Below are 15,060 nucleotides of genomic sequence, written 5' to 3' on the forward strand. Positions count from 1 at the left end.
GCATCAAACTGCTACAAAACAAAAATGCAATAAAACATAGCACAATGCTCACCCTACCCCTGACAAAACCAAGGCATGAAATCCACGAGGAGTAGGCCCAGCATAATGTGCCAAAAAGCCTGAAGCCAGTCACTAACCGACTGCACCAACACGGCCAGACTAAAAGAACTATCATAGAGATTGCCCTAAGTGGTGGTCTGAACTGCCTACCTAATGAAGGACAACAGAACCAGGAGTTCCTCCTAGGCGAGGACTCCTATAGCCTGATCAAAAGATATATATATAAATTTTTTTAGCACATTTCAACTTTTAGGTTTTTATTTCCATACTCGGGCGTGTAAAAAGGAGGGAGCTGAGCGTTGTGACCCAAGGAGGACAGGGCATCGGCCTCGGGTCCTGTCTCGGTACCCAAGGACCTACCAAGCCCTCGCGAGGCGACACGTAATCCTTTTCTGACGCTCACTTTTGTTTTCGCTCCAACCGTCCTGATTTTCTCTTTTTTTTTCCTGGCAAGATGTCACGCCTAGGAAGGGCAAGGCATCGGCCCCGGGTCTGATTCATCCCCAGGAACCTACCAAGCCTTCGCAAGGCGATGATCAACTGCTTCTAAGATTTTTCTTTTCTTTCCTTCTTTTAGGGGTTAGAACTCCTTTTTACACACCTCCGTATTTATTGTTTTTTTTTCCTTTAGGGATTTAGGGTTTTGTCCCTTTTATTATTATCATTTTTTCCTCTGGCAGGCTTCTCTATCGGCCTCACAACTAACAGGGACTCCTAGAACGGCTGCCTAGCAAGTCAGCAGAACAGGGTCACTAGAACTGCCTTCTAGGACAGATCTTTCAATGTCTAGCAATGCCTTCACAGGAGGCAACAACTAGTCAGACCTCCTTCAGATATACCGAACCTAAACCTAGGACTTCATGCCTTGGTTGCCGGTCCCCAACAAAAATATATCCCCTCGACAAGTACAAATACACATATAAGAGGAAAGAAAAGTACTCGTAAAGGAGAGATATCACCTGGATTGGCCACAAGAAGCTTCCATCACAGCAAAGGCTCTTCCAGGCTCCACCAAATTCCACGAAACACGAAACCTGTCCAGCACAACACTTAAAACAAAAACCCGATTAAACGCACCTGCACTAGATAGGGAAATGGCCCTCTTGGCCTAATGAAATCAAACACTTCACTACAAAACTGCATCGGCCCTCTTGGCCTAATGAAATAAAACAATGACTACACAGAACATCCTCCTGGAAACAACTATGATAGACAGCAAAGCATACCATTCCCAGGGGAACAGGGCTTGTAGCCCTACACTAGGTGCATTAGATTATGACATATCCCTCCTATGTATATCGCAAGAGGTGTTCGCATTACATGTCGTCGAATCAGTCTGTGGGTCTGAGATAATAAAGGTAGATGAGTCTCGCTTACCCTTTGCATCACCCAAAGCAACCATCGTCTGCCAAAAAGGGCATGTTCAAAAAGCATACCCCACAAACGACCGGGTCCTGTCTCACCATCAATAGATATATCGGGACAAGGGCCACAATTAAAGAAGAGGTCCTCTTCATACGCAAGATTAGCCAAAGAATCGGCAAACTGATTCCAATTCCGTGGAATTAGCTGAAAAGACACTCTGTCAAATTCGCCTAGCAGGGCCATGGCAGTATGATGGTACATACAAAGGATGGGGTTTCATACCATGTACGTCCCATTGAGTTGATTTAAAACCAACTGAGAGTCCCCTTTCACCAATAACTGACGGATACCACCCTTCTTCGCAATATTCAAACCCATAATGAGGGCTTTGTATTCTGCCATATTATTGGTAAAATTCGCCCCGAGATAAGCAGCTAACTTTATGACAATGCGTCGTCGGGGGTCTCGGATGACAACTCCTACACTTCCTTTTTTGCATGGACCCCTGGACGCCCCATCAAAGTACAAAGTGTACGTCCATAAAGGGTGGGTTTACATACCCTGCCATCCTGAACTCTACTCGTAATTATGGTAATCGAAATTCAGTATATTCAATGGGTGGACTGTAGGTTCCATCCCTCCATCGTCATTGAATTCAACAGGGATACTCATCAATATTTGTAGGCAGTGATGGCAGAAGACCTTGATCTCCCAAATAAATGTCCCGCCTTCTTGCTCAATTACCTTGTATCCTTTGCTCCACCAAATGAGCTTTCCCTGATGATACCTCTGTTCCAAATATGGGTGTTCTAAATAAGGGATCAGACGACCCATCAACCTCTATCACGATTTCCTTGCAGATGTTTGATCGATCTCGCCTAGACCTGCAAGGCAGTCATAGCATTAGTGTAGTCAGAAATAATAAGGTTTAATCTTATTAAGATTAACCTTATTTTTAAATTCTATCCCCTCAAGGTCAGCTAACAACACTGTAGATTTATTCTTTCCTATCCTAACAATCCTATAGGGCCCATCCCATTTGGGTTCTAGCTTGCCTGGAAATAATTCTCGTCGTGCGTCATAATACAGAACAAGCTGTCCTTTCTTGAAGGTGTATTTCTTGGCTTTGAGGTCGTGTAGCTGCTTCATTCGGCGCTTCGCCACTTCTTGGTGCAATAAGCTCTGCAGCTTAAGCTCATCTAAATGTGCCAGTGTCGTCAAGCGCTCAAAAAGTGTGTCTGCATTGCTCAAAGAATGATTGATGGCAAACCGAATAGTCGGCAGCTCAATCTCTAAAGGCAAGACACACTCCTCCCCGTATACTAACTTGAACGGGGTATGGCCAGTGGCTCGTTTGAAGGTTGTATTATAAGCCCACATTGCCACGTATAACTTTTTATCCCAATCTCGTTTCTTTTCCGACACAATTTTGGACAGGATGCCCACAAGCTGCTTGTTGGTGCTTTCAACCTGACCATTGGCTTGCGGATTATATGGGGTTGTCTTGTTATGCTTGATTTGCCACATCTCTGTCAAACCTTTAATCACCTTATTCAGGAAATGGGTTCCGCGGTCCGACACTAATTCTTTCGGCGGACCAAACCGGCATATTATCTGCTCTAAAAGGAAACTAGCAGTTTCTTTAGCATCATCTTTCCTTGTTGCACGTGCTTCTGACCACTTTGTGAAGTAGTCAGTTGCGACAATGATGTACCTCTTTTGCGTAGTCGATGACGGAGTAATAGGACCCACAAAGTCTATTCCCCACTTCTCAAATGGAAGTATCGCCATAATAGGGGTGAGTGGTCGTTTCCTATTCTCTCGACTATCATGCCGTTGGCAAATATCGCATCGCTTAACATACGCAAACGCATCCTGGAAGATGGCAGGCCACCAATAACCTGCTCTTAAAGCCTTTTGTGCTGTAAGCCGTCCAGCAAAATGGCCACCGCAAGCAGAATCATGGCACTCTTCCAAAATGAATGGCACCTCGTCAGGCATCACACACCGGCGATAGATGTCATCAACCCCTTGCCGATATAATGTACCTGCGATCAAGGCAAACTTTAACGCTTGCTGCTTAATTTTCCTTTTCTCAACCTTAGATAGTTCGGATCCCGCCTCTCCCGTGGATAAATAATGCATTATTGCAGCATACCAGGAGGGAATAGATGCCGTATCTATTTTAAATAACCACTCCATATCACTACCTTCAGCCACAGATTCTTTCGGCTCCCCAAAGTCCACAAGACATTCCACAATGCCTTGCAACCTTGGTGGCTTACTCTTGATTTCATAATCAAATTCCTGCAAAGTGATTAACCACTTTGCTAGCCGATCAGGCGGTTGTAACTTATTCATCAATAATCGAAGTCCCTCCGCCTTCGTATAAAGCACGACTTTCTCATAGAGAATGTAATGCCTGAACTTCTTGGTCCCAAAAACCATCGCTAGACACAATTTCTCCATGTAAGTGTAATTGATTTCGAATACCCCCAGTTTCCGACTAGCAAAAGCAATCGGGTGGTACCACTTCTCCTCCCAAATTTGGGCTAAACAACAGCTGATACTATACATCGTGGCTGCTGAAAATATGTAGAATACCTCACCTCTTTTAGGTGCTTTTAAAACGGGTGCTCTTGCTAGCTCCTGTTTCACATCCTCGAATGCTACCTTACAAGGGTCACCCCATACAAACGAACAGCTAAAGGACAATAAATTTGTAAGCGGCAACGTTATTTCTGCTAAGGCGTTGATGAATCTACGGTAGTAACCAACCGAAGACAGAAAGCTATGAACTTCCTTCGGAGTGCGAGGTGGACCCATGGCAACTATAACTTTAACCTTCTCGGGGTCTGTCGCAATTCCTACCGAACTGACCACATGACCCAGCAATAGCCCATAAGGTACTCCAAAAACACACTTCCGTGGGTTTAAGGCGATGCACAATTGTCTACAGCACTCAAAGCATTTTCTTAAAATGATCAACTGCCTTTCTCTCACAGTGGCGGCCCCTAAATCATCAATAAACACCTTCAACTCTTCAGGGGATATGTCACCGAATGTCTTATCTGCTGTTCGTTGCCACGAACCAGGCGCATTGCATAAACCAAAGGCCATCACATGGTACGCAAAAGTACCAATTACAGTGATAAAAGTTGTTTTCAACTTGTCCTCTTCTGCAATTGCCATTTGGTTGTATCCTGCAAAGCAATCCATAAACGAATATATCTCCCTACCCGCTAATTGATCCAAAATCTGGTCAATAAATGGCAATGGGTAATAGTCCTTAACTGTCTGCTTATTCAGCTCCCTAAAGTCTACACATAAACGGATTTGATTATTCTTCTTCTTTCTAATCACAACTGGCGAACACCATTCCGTGTGTTGCATAGGAAAAATCAAACCCGCTCTTCGAAGCTTCTGTAACTCTTCAAACAGGTCGTCCCTCAGTTCAAAAGGCATACGCCTTACTTTCTGCCGTACAGGACGACTGCCCTCCTTCAACGGAATTGTATGAACAGCAAGACTAGGAGGAATGCCTCTCAACTCATCATAACTCCAGGCAAAGATATCACGGAATTCCTGGACCAAGGCCACATAGTCTTCTCTTTCTACTGTACTGAGCATAGAACCTAATTTGATTGGCCGCGAATTATCAAGCGTACCAAGGTCTAGCTCGATGACATCTGCATCTCTTATACGATCTTGGCCCTCTATCGGCTCGTTCAAAGTGATCTGATAGATGTCCTCCGTGGTGGATCCCTCTTTGGACTCATCACTCGATGATGTCTCACTAGCAGATAAATCTTCTAATGTCTCCAATTCTGTAGAAGATAGAGGAGCTCTCTCACTCTGCGGGGACTCAGGATAAGCATCAACTACCACACGCTGGGCACCTCTATCGAATATTAGTCGACCGGCGGGTATATCTACTTGGCAGTCCGCTTGCAAGATCCAAGGTAGTCCGAGTAATACTTGGTAACTTGGAAGCCCTACAAAACGAATCACCCTAAAGTCCAACAGGCATTCTACATTTGCAACAGTGACATGGACCTTAGTAATGTAGCCTTCCGGCTGTCTCAAACTATCATCTGCCATTCTAAGAATTGTGGAAGTATCTTTCTAGATCGCAAGACCCAACCTTTCCATCAGTTCAGAACTCATAATGTTAACAGATGATCCAGTGTCGACAATGGCATAATCTACTAATATCCCATCGACATAGGCTGCAACCCTTGGGCAATGCTTCTCAGCATGCTCAAACCAGTCATCACCAACTCGCGCAATTCCCAAAGGTTCTACGATATAACCGGTACGTAAGATCTTTCTAAATTCCTTACGTACTCCTGGGGAAAGCTTAATAAGCTGTAAAAGGTTCACATCCGGCTTGACTTCGCAAAGAGAGCCCGCCAAATCGAATTCATGATAGTTTGATAGAGCTCGCTTCTCACGCCAAACCATCCGCTCTTTAGGTCGCTGAACTGGCTTTATTGCCTCTTTCTTAACTTTCACCTTCTTCTTTGGTGCTTCCTTATCGGCTTTACTTTCTACGAGCTTCAAAGGTCCCCCTTCCAGGGTAGGATCCAAAACTTGCGTTCCTTTGTCGCCTTGTTTAGGGTTTCCGTCGACAGGCTTATCCTTGTCGGCTTCTCTACCCTTTTGACCTCTTGTAATAACAGCTCGTAAATTAGAGGTTTCAGCATCGTTGACACATACAGCCTCAATCAAACTAACCCCACTACCACTTGGCAGCTCCTCCACTGTAGTCTTTGGTCGTTGAAGTATTTGTTTAGGCCCATCCTCTCGCTGGGAATCATTTCCTTGGGCACGATGATTAACAGGCCCTGGTTGCCAACTACCTCGTTGGAGGGAACTGAACTTACTCCAGCAAGTAGCTGCTAAATGGCCAGATTTTCCACAAATGTCGCACTTAACATTTGGGCAATTTCTTGGATAGTGCTGCCCACCACACCATTTGCAACTAAACCTCGACGGTGCACCCTCATCTGGGTATCTACTTCCTATCAAATTTTGTTGTTTTTTAAGGAAGTTGACATCCACGGCTATTTGTCGATACTGCTCCGTAATCATGTCGGTATAATGCTTCATCATGTCCTTAACCTCGCCAAGAACATTGGAAGCACTCGACTCATAGCCTTGGTCATTACCATGTCGTTCCATCGGCCTAACAATTCGATTAGGCACTGGTTGTTGAGCCACAGGCATGGTGTTAGAATTGACAGCTTGGCCTCCACCATTTGGAGCCATTTGACTGCCCGTAGGCATCGACATGCTAGGGGAAGCTGGTAATAACGGGACATTCTGTATCATGTTCCCTCTCCCATTAGGGTTAGCCATCGCTATCCCTTGGCTACTACTGCCATTGGCCATTGACACATTATTTCCCAATACTAAACCCATGTTCGAATTGCCTCGAGAAGCATAGGCTGCTTGTAGTCGGGATTCCACCTCTTGTGCTCGTGTAATGGCAGTGTCTATATCCCCCAAGGGGACACTACTCAACTGCAATTGGATATTAAAGTCCAAACCATGTAGGAAATATTGCAATTGGGCAGCTGCGGGGATAGAGATAGAGGTGTCCAACTTACGAAAAACCTCTTTTATCTTCTTCGCATAAGCACGAATATCTTCGTGTGGTTCTTGGCGGGTCACATTGAGTACACGCAACCAATATTGCCCACCCCTTTCAGGGGCAAACTCCCTTCGAAAAGCTCCATAAAATGCATCAATGTTCAATATGGTTCCGGCTTCTAAACCATGATACCATATAGCGGCTCTTCCTTTGAGAGTCATATTGAAGAACATCATTAAATGTCCTTCCTCTTGAATGCGACAGTTAAACATCAGCTTTTGAAACTCCCTAATGTGGAGTTCCGCATCTTCCTCAACTAACCCATTAAAAATGGGTAGCGGGTAACCTAGAGCCGGCAAATCCGTCGTTCCTGCTGGAATTGCAATAGGCTGCGCCATGACAAGAATTGGATTTGCACTAGGAATAGGGGACGGTGGGGTTACACCTCCCGTACTTGACGTGGACTGGCTTATAGAAGGAAGGGGAGCACTAGAGCTTCCACCTTCTCCTAACTTACTGCTTGTGGCCCCAAGACCACTAGATCCACTCCCTCGTAAGGGTTCAGCACCACTACGCTTAGCGGAATATCTCCTAAAAATTTCAGCACGTCCCCTAGCTCTTTCGTCTCTTTCTTACTTTTGGATTTCTGCTAGACGATGCTTATCAATAAATAACGGATCAATCTCACTATCCTTTGGCATAAACTACTAATTGGTCCCTAAACAACTAGGATTCGAGAACCGCCACTTTTAAGCGGCTCCCGATAGACGCACCACTGATGGACCTAAAAACGGGCCGGCACTGGCTCATGCACTAGCCGGACCTCGTCACTGCGCACAAGACAACCCCTCGGCCTCGCGGCCAGGAGCGTCTATCAAAATCTCTGCCTTCCTAAACATTGTGTTTGTAATACGTTGTAGTCCAACTGATCCTAACCCAATATTACTCCTCAGAGGGAGTCCCTTTCACATAGCCAAAAAGGCTCGAATCACATACACATGGGGTTCCTCCTATGGCTGAATGCCGTCAACCCTCTGCGACTCTCCTACACCTTGGGGATTGGCCCCTCAGTGCGTCGCTCCACATATAGACATTCCGCACAAACGTCGCTCAAGGTACCAAATAAGTGTGTCCAGGAATGTACCATTGTCCTCACTTATTTTCCCCTTTAGGACCCCACGACTAGTCTACAGCATGGGTATCTCACTGCCTCTCAACGTAGGTCATATCCTCATAAACCAATTGCAATGCATGTCCAGGAGCTGATCACTGATACTTTTAAATTCTTTTTCCTGCTCCATGCATTTGGTGGATGCCTAGTGCTCAAGCATTTAGTAAAACAGTGTCGTGCACAAGTGCAAAACATCCTTTTCATGGTTCCTTTCTCACGATTGTGCTTCGTTGCATGGTATTTTACGGCTTTTTACCTTATTTTTTCATATCAAAAGCGGACAAAACCAAACTAAAACACAAAAACAAGGCTGATCTGAAGTAAATCTTCATGCCTCAGTCCTGCTATACATTCACGGACATTACTCATAATTTTCCCAATTTTTCGAAGCCCAAAATATAAATTTTCCCTATTTTTTAGGGTTTTTCCATCATTTTCTTGCAAATTTCCCCATTTTCTCCCATTTTTTAATTGCTAAAAATTAAGTTCAGTTTATGGGCTGTGGCCCTTAGTTCATTTCAGCAAAAACAGAAATTTTAGTAGGTGTAGATTGATTTATTGCATCATTTTTAGCCCAAAAAACCCTATTTCCCTTCATTTTTATGGTTTTTCGTGTCTCGGTTTTCTATTTTCTGCTATCCCACACATGTTTTTCTGATTTTTTAAATGATGAACAGCTAGAAAACAACTCAAAGCACGACATACTCAAAACTCAATCCATATGAACACATTTTTATCAACCAAATTTGCATCAAAAGACCATTTTCTTTGTAAAAACAATTATTACCGTGTCTTGCGGGTTTTTCATTAAATTTGGCACGTCCCACGATTGATTTCTAGCCATGAATTCTGCTTGGAATCAGCAATCTACAATGGTTTTGCATTGCTCTTTCATCCCGTCAAGAATCGGCATCCATCCGGCCGTCCATCTCCATCCTATTCCTTCAAGCACGAACGAGGGCTAAGAGGAGAGAGAGGGAGGAGAGAGAAAGACTGATTTTCTCTCTCTCCAACCAGTCCACCATTGCGGGAGCGGAGACCGGCGATTTGATCGGCACAATGTCTTGATCGGGCCTGAGTGCTCGTAGCTATGGCTTACATGTAAGCCATGAATCGATTATGGGGGGGGGGGGGGGGGGGGGCGCCAAAGGTCACCCCCCCTCTCTTACACCTTTTGGGATTTCCATTTTGGGCCCCCTCTTGGGCACCCTGGCCGGTTTCGGGCCATCTTCCACATCCGGACTCCGAACTTCGATCTGAAAATTCCTGTAAGCTCGTCTCAACATCCCGGATAGGCCTGCAGCTTCACTGACTGGCACGGGCGCACGGAGAAATTATGAAAATTCCCGAAGTGTCGCACAGGCGCCCGTCAAGCACTTAATGCTTAAAATCGTCCTAGGTCGAGCCGCCGCCTTCGCGATCTGGTATTTTTCCCCGCATTTTCACATTTTTCTGCTATTTTTAGGCACGCTCTAGGGCCTAAAATCCATCCTTCACAAGGAGCTGTTGGATGCCCAAGTGGGGCCTCTTAAAAATGATGTTGTTTTAGAGGAGCCTGTGGTCAAAAGAAAACAAAATTGAAAGAAAAGGAGGGTGTTAAGATTATCAAGAAGCTAAGAGAATGGCTAGTGTGGAAAGAGAAAAAAGCTGTGGCAAACTTTTGTGAGTTTGACCATACTCTTTGTGAAGTTAAACTAGATGTGAATCTACTATAACTAATTCAATTGTCATTGAACATTTGTAAGGAGTTCAAGAAAATCCTACGAATAGGTTATGCGGTTTGGTGTCCATCGAGTGGGCAATGAATGGTGGGATGATGTGGAGAAGCACTACTCTAGGGTGTAGGCATATGTTGATAGAATCTTGATAAACAATGTAATGGTGGACCTTGGCTCATCTGTAAACATTATGAGTATGGATTTGTTGGAGAGACTAGGTCTACCGACTCAAAAGGATGTCATGACGATTTTAAAAATGACAGATGATAGCTCAAGACAATCAAAAGGAATGGTAATACAAGTTCTTGCAACATTTGCTAATATTGAGTGCGTCCTCGACTTCTATGTTATCCGATTTGCTAGGAGGCCAAGCTATCAATTGTTGCTTGGATGTCTATGGATACTACATTCTGATTATTTGGTGGATATCCCAGCTGGTCGATTGATTTTTGGGTGTTGGTTAAAAAGAATAATTCTAGATGCATACCGTGAGCTCCCATTGGATGAAAGGGCATTACCTCCCACTAAAAAATGGGAGGCACTTGAGGGACTTGAATGAGCCAATCAAGGCAAAGGATGGGATTTGTAATATTGATGTGATAGAGCTGGATCTTGGGACTCTCAACTATCTTCGCCCCATTAAACTCGATCCTATGTTATCTGGTGATGGGCATGCAGATTATGTAGTACCCCCACAGGAGTTTAGGAATATATTTGCACGGAGTTATGACAAAAATGAAGGGAATTTCCCCCTCTGTTACCATGCATACAATCATATTGAAAGAAGGTAGTAGGTCCATGAGGTAGAAGGTTAGATGTATGCCTTTTGAGCTGAGAGAGTCTCTTTTTGAGAAATTGATGCATGTAAGAAAGGTTTGTTTGATCTTTCCCATTGAACATATAGAATGGTGTTCATCGATAGTAATATGAAAGAAAAAGAGCAATCAAATCCTTCTCTGTGTTGATTTAAAGAAATTGAACAAGTGGACAGTGAAGGATTATTATGCTCTGCCCTTTATCGATCAAATTTTAGATGAGTTGAAACAGGGCAAAATATATACTCTTTCATAGACTATTTTATGGATTATAATTAGATGGGTATAGCTAAAGATAATAAGTTAAATATGATGTTCATTACAATTTTTGATACTTTTATGAACCAGGTGATGGATTTTGGTTCCTATGTAATGCTTTGGGTCTTGGCAGAGAACGATGGACAAGACCTTTGCTGATATACCCCCTAAAGAGTTGAAGGTTTTCATAGATGATTTGGGGGTAGCTAACATGACTCATCTCAGAGACAGTTGATTGTTCTACGTGCATGCTTTGAGCGATGTCATGAGTATTGCATAGCACTAAATCCTTGGAAGTGTGTATTCAGGGTGCCCTATGGTTTGTTATTAGGTCATGTCATGAGTGTGATAGGTATTGCCACACCGGCCTTGAAAAGGTGGTTGTTATTGTGGCCATAAGCCCACCCACTTGCCCTAGAAAATTCTCAGCTTTGTTTCATTCGTGGGGTTTAATCATCAATTCATTAAGTCCTTGGAGGCTTAAAAACTGTTACCTTTAAGGTGTTGAAATGAGCCGGATCTAGGACATGGCAGCTAGTTATGGTGGATGAAAGGAGAAGAGTAAACTCATGATGAAGAAGACAAAGACACTGTTTGTTACACAAGTGAATTAGGTTCCAAGATTGAGACTTGGACTCATAAACACAATCTTGTGTATGTGGACAATGACACTGACACTTTACTGATAAGAAAAGAGTACTATCATTGCATTAAGAAAAGGAAGCAAGTACAATGCTTTATAGGAAAGTAGGAAACTGCAGTAGGCACCACTATGCATATGATAGGTAAGCCTGCATGTCCTTGGCCCTAAAGCTCCATACAAAGAGGCTGTCAGTGAGTGTGATTGCTGAATCTCAACACCCCTCCTCAATCACAACTAGAAAGGCACAAAGTGTGTAGAGGCTGTAATGAGAACCACCTGCAAAGTGTGGGCACACCACAAACATGGTAGATACCAGAGGCTGTCGCAGAAAAGGCTAAGTGTGGGCACCAAAACATGATGGACATCCAGAGGCTGTAACAAGGGCCTCACAAAGTGTACAGGGACCATAATGCCAAGTTACATGAGGAGTTTACAAAGCTTATGACAAGAATCATTAGGGCAAGGAAATACAAGGCTTTTAAAACAGTCTATCAGAGTAATGAGAGTAGAAGGACTGATGAGTCTTGTCCTTCTGATCTTGGTGGTCTTCATCTTCATCTTCATCTTCATCTTTTGGTCCATGGTCTTCTTCTTCTTTCATAGCTGCAAGATGGGCCTTTTGCGACCTCTTCCTAGCATGACAGAACTTCTCAGTGTGTCCGGTCCTTTTGCAGAAGTCACAGAAGAGTGGTTCCTTTTTGCCTTTGTATCTGTTGTTTACATATAACATTTGTTCATCCTTTGAAGTGCTAGGCTCTTCTTTGCTTTTAAGTTTCTTTTCTTCCTCTAGCAGAGAGGCTTTAATATCAACAAGTTGAGGATCATGCATATTGGTTAGAGTGGTTGATACATTATCATAGGCAGGAGGCAGACTTTTTAACAAGACACCAATACAAACTTCTTCATCCATTTTTAGCTTTATCCCTGCAAGTTAAGTAAGCAGGCTTTCCATGTAGTTCAGATGGGATGCTAGGGATGTATGAGGCATCATATCAAGTCGGAAAAATTCAATCAATAGACCATACTTAGGCGACTTTGACTGTGCACCAAATAAGGTATCCAATTTGTCCCAAGTGTCATGGGACGTGTCACAGGCATCCACATGATGGATGTAGTTGTCATCCAATTCCAGTTTAATGATGGCTTGTGCCTTGTCATCATTCTTCTGCCAAGTAACTGCAAGGTCTGCATCTCGAGGTTTCTTCTCTTTGCCATTTGTGATGGCCCAAAGACCCTTCTTCATCAGAATGAGCTTGATGCGGGTTTGCCAGGTGTGAAACCCGACTCCCTTGAACCGAGCATTTGGAGAGTCTTTTCCCATGTTGATGGCTGAAGCAGCAGCAAATCAGCACCAATTTCTCAGATTTCAACAGCAGAAGAGTTGATTGTGTCACAAGACACAAGTGCTAAGAGCACTAGATGAGTGTCAATGGACACTATGTTTGTATCTTCTTCCTTGAGTCTTCCAAATCTGCAAAATTCTTCAAGATCTTCAAAATCCAAATCTTCCCCTCCTTGATTTGATGCTGGGAAATTCAGATTTAGTAGGCTTTAGCTTGGTTTAGTGGCAAGAGTGAGAAAATGAGAGAAAAATGAGCTTGGGAGATTTTGGCTATGGTGAAATTAGGGTTTCTGAGACAGGGCCCTGGTTTTTCAGTCTATGTGGGCTCTAGCCTTGATCATTTTCCAAACTTTTTTAATGGATAGAGAGCTTATGACATGGGCTTCCAAATCCCTAAGGTCGTGGACCAGATTGCTCTGCGTGGGAGATGGGACTGGTGCAGATCTGGATAGCGAGGATGAAAAATCGCAATGCCAGGGCTGTCGGTGCCAATTTGCCTCTATGATGTGCCAAGAAGGAGTGCATGGAGTCAAGGAATGATCCTCCAGAAGAGAGCTTGGGGAGATATTTCCTGGTTCAAGAGATCTATGAGCTCCAAGGAGGTAGGGTCCTGCGGGCTATGGCAGCCATTGGAGCTTCATTGAAGGTAGAGTGAGAATGGAGCTGGGAGCGAAGTCATGAACTCAAGCTGAGCTGAGGAAAGATAAAGAAGAGTTGGAAGAGTAGAGACGAGGCTAGGCCATGCCCAATTGGGCTCTGATACCATGTCGGAATGAGCCGGATCTAGGACATGGCAGTTAGTTATGGTGGATGAAAGGAGAAGAGTAAACTCATGATGAAGAAGACAAAGACATTGTTTGTTACACAAGTGAATTAGGTTCCAAGATTGAGACTTGGACTCATAAACACAATCTTGTGTATGTGGACAATGACACTGACACTTTACTGATAAGAAAAGAGTACTATCATTGCATTAAGAAAAGGAAGCAAGTATAATGCTTTATAGGAAAGTAGAAAACTGCAGTAGGCACCACTGTGCATATGGGATAGGTAAGCCTGCATGTCCTTGGCCCTGAAGCTCCATACAAAGAGGCTGTCAGTGAGTGTGATTGCTGAATCTCAACATAAGGAATCTTTTATCTCACAACCATGCTTTTCAATGGATAGAAGCATGAAAGTGGTGTCATAAGGATAGATGGAACATCGAAAATCAAAAGTTGAAAAGAAATCCTCAGTAAATAAAGGATTGTTAGCAATATGGGTTAAAAGTTGGGATCTCAAAGGTTGAATATCTGACTTGTGAAATACACTCTGACAATGGCAAGGCTCCAAAACATCATCCTCCAAAGCTAGATGCCAAGCATAGCCTTGACACCATAATGTCTGCTAATGATAATTCTTCAGGCCATCAACCAAAGTCATTTCAGATGAATGGACATACATAACTACCTGCAAAATCACATCTCCTATATAAAGATTCATATCCTCCTCATCAGGGATGTGCAGATCTCCTCAAAGATACATAAAAGATAATAGTTGAGCTTCCATAGAGATCAAGTCATCAACAAATCTATCAAATATTGCAATAAGTAAACCTATTGACCACATATTCTGCTACCCATCCTCTGGAGGTCCTAAGTCCACATTACTCAAGGAGATGTACAATGAAAAGCGCTACTATTGATACTAAATCCAGAAGGATGATGGAGATGACACCAACTCAACATGGTGAACAAAATCTTCTTGGACACAATTCATGCATTGCTTAAGGTGCTCTACGTTGCAAAAAATCCATCACATAGTTTAGCCTTTTGTTGCAAATGATCTAGCTCTTCCTTTGATAACAAAGAAGGCATCATGGGGGCTGGAGGAGGAACAGGAAGAGTAGCAACCTTTTGGTTAAGATAATTAATAAAATTTGGTTAAAGGACACATTTTCTTCCCCTAGAGTGGCAACTTTAGCTTCTAATTCTTTAATCATGGCCTACTTCGAATCCATCAAAGCTGTAGCTACAGTCGTCTGTGTATGGATATCACTCAAATTAGTCTTTTCAGAAGCTAAATCCACAAGAGGTTTGCTAAGTTGAATAGT

The sequence above is a fragment of the Lygodium microphyllum genome, chromosome 12, assembly GCF_053477565.2.
Source record: "Lygodium microphyllum isolate KBCC chromosome 12, Lygodium_microphyllum_v1.1.10, whole genome shotgun sequence".
Classification (NCBI taxonomy): domain Eukaryota; kingdom Viridiplantae; phylum Streptophyta; class Polypodiopsida; order Schizaeales; family Lygodiaceae; genus Lygodium; species Lygodium microphyllum.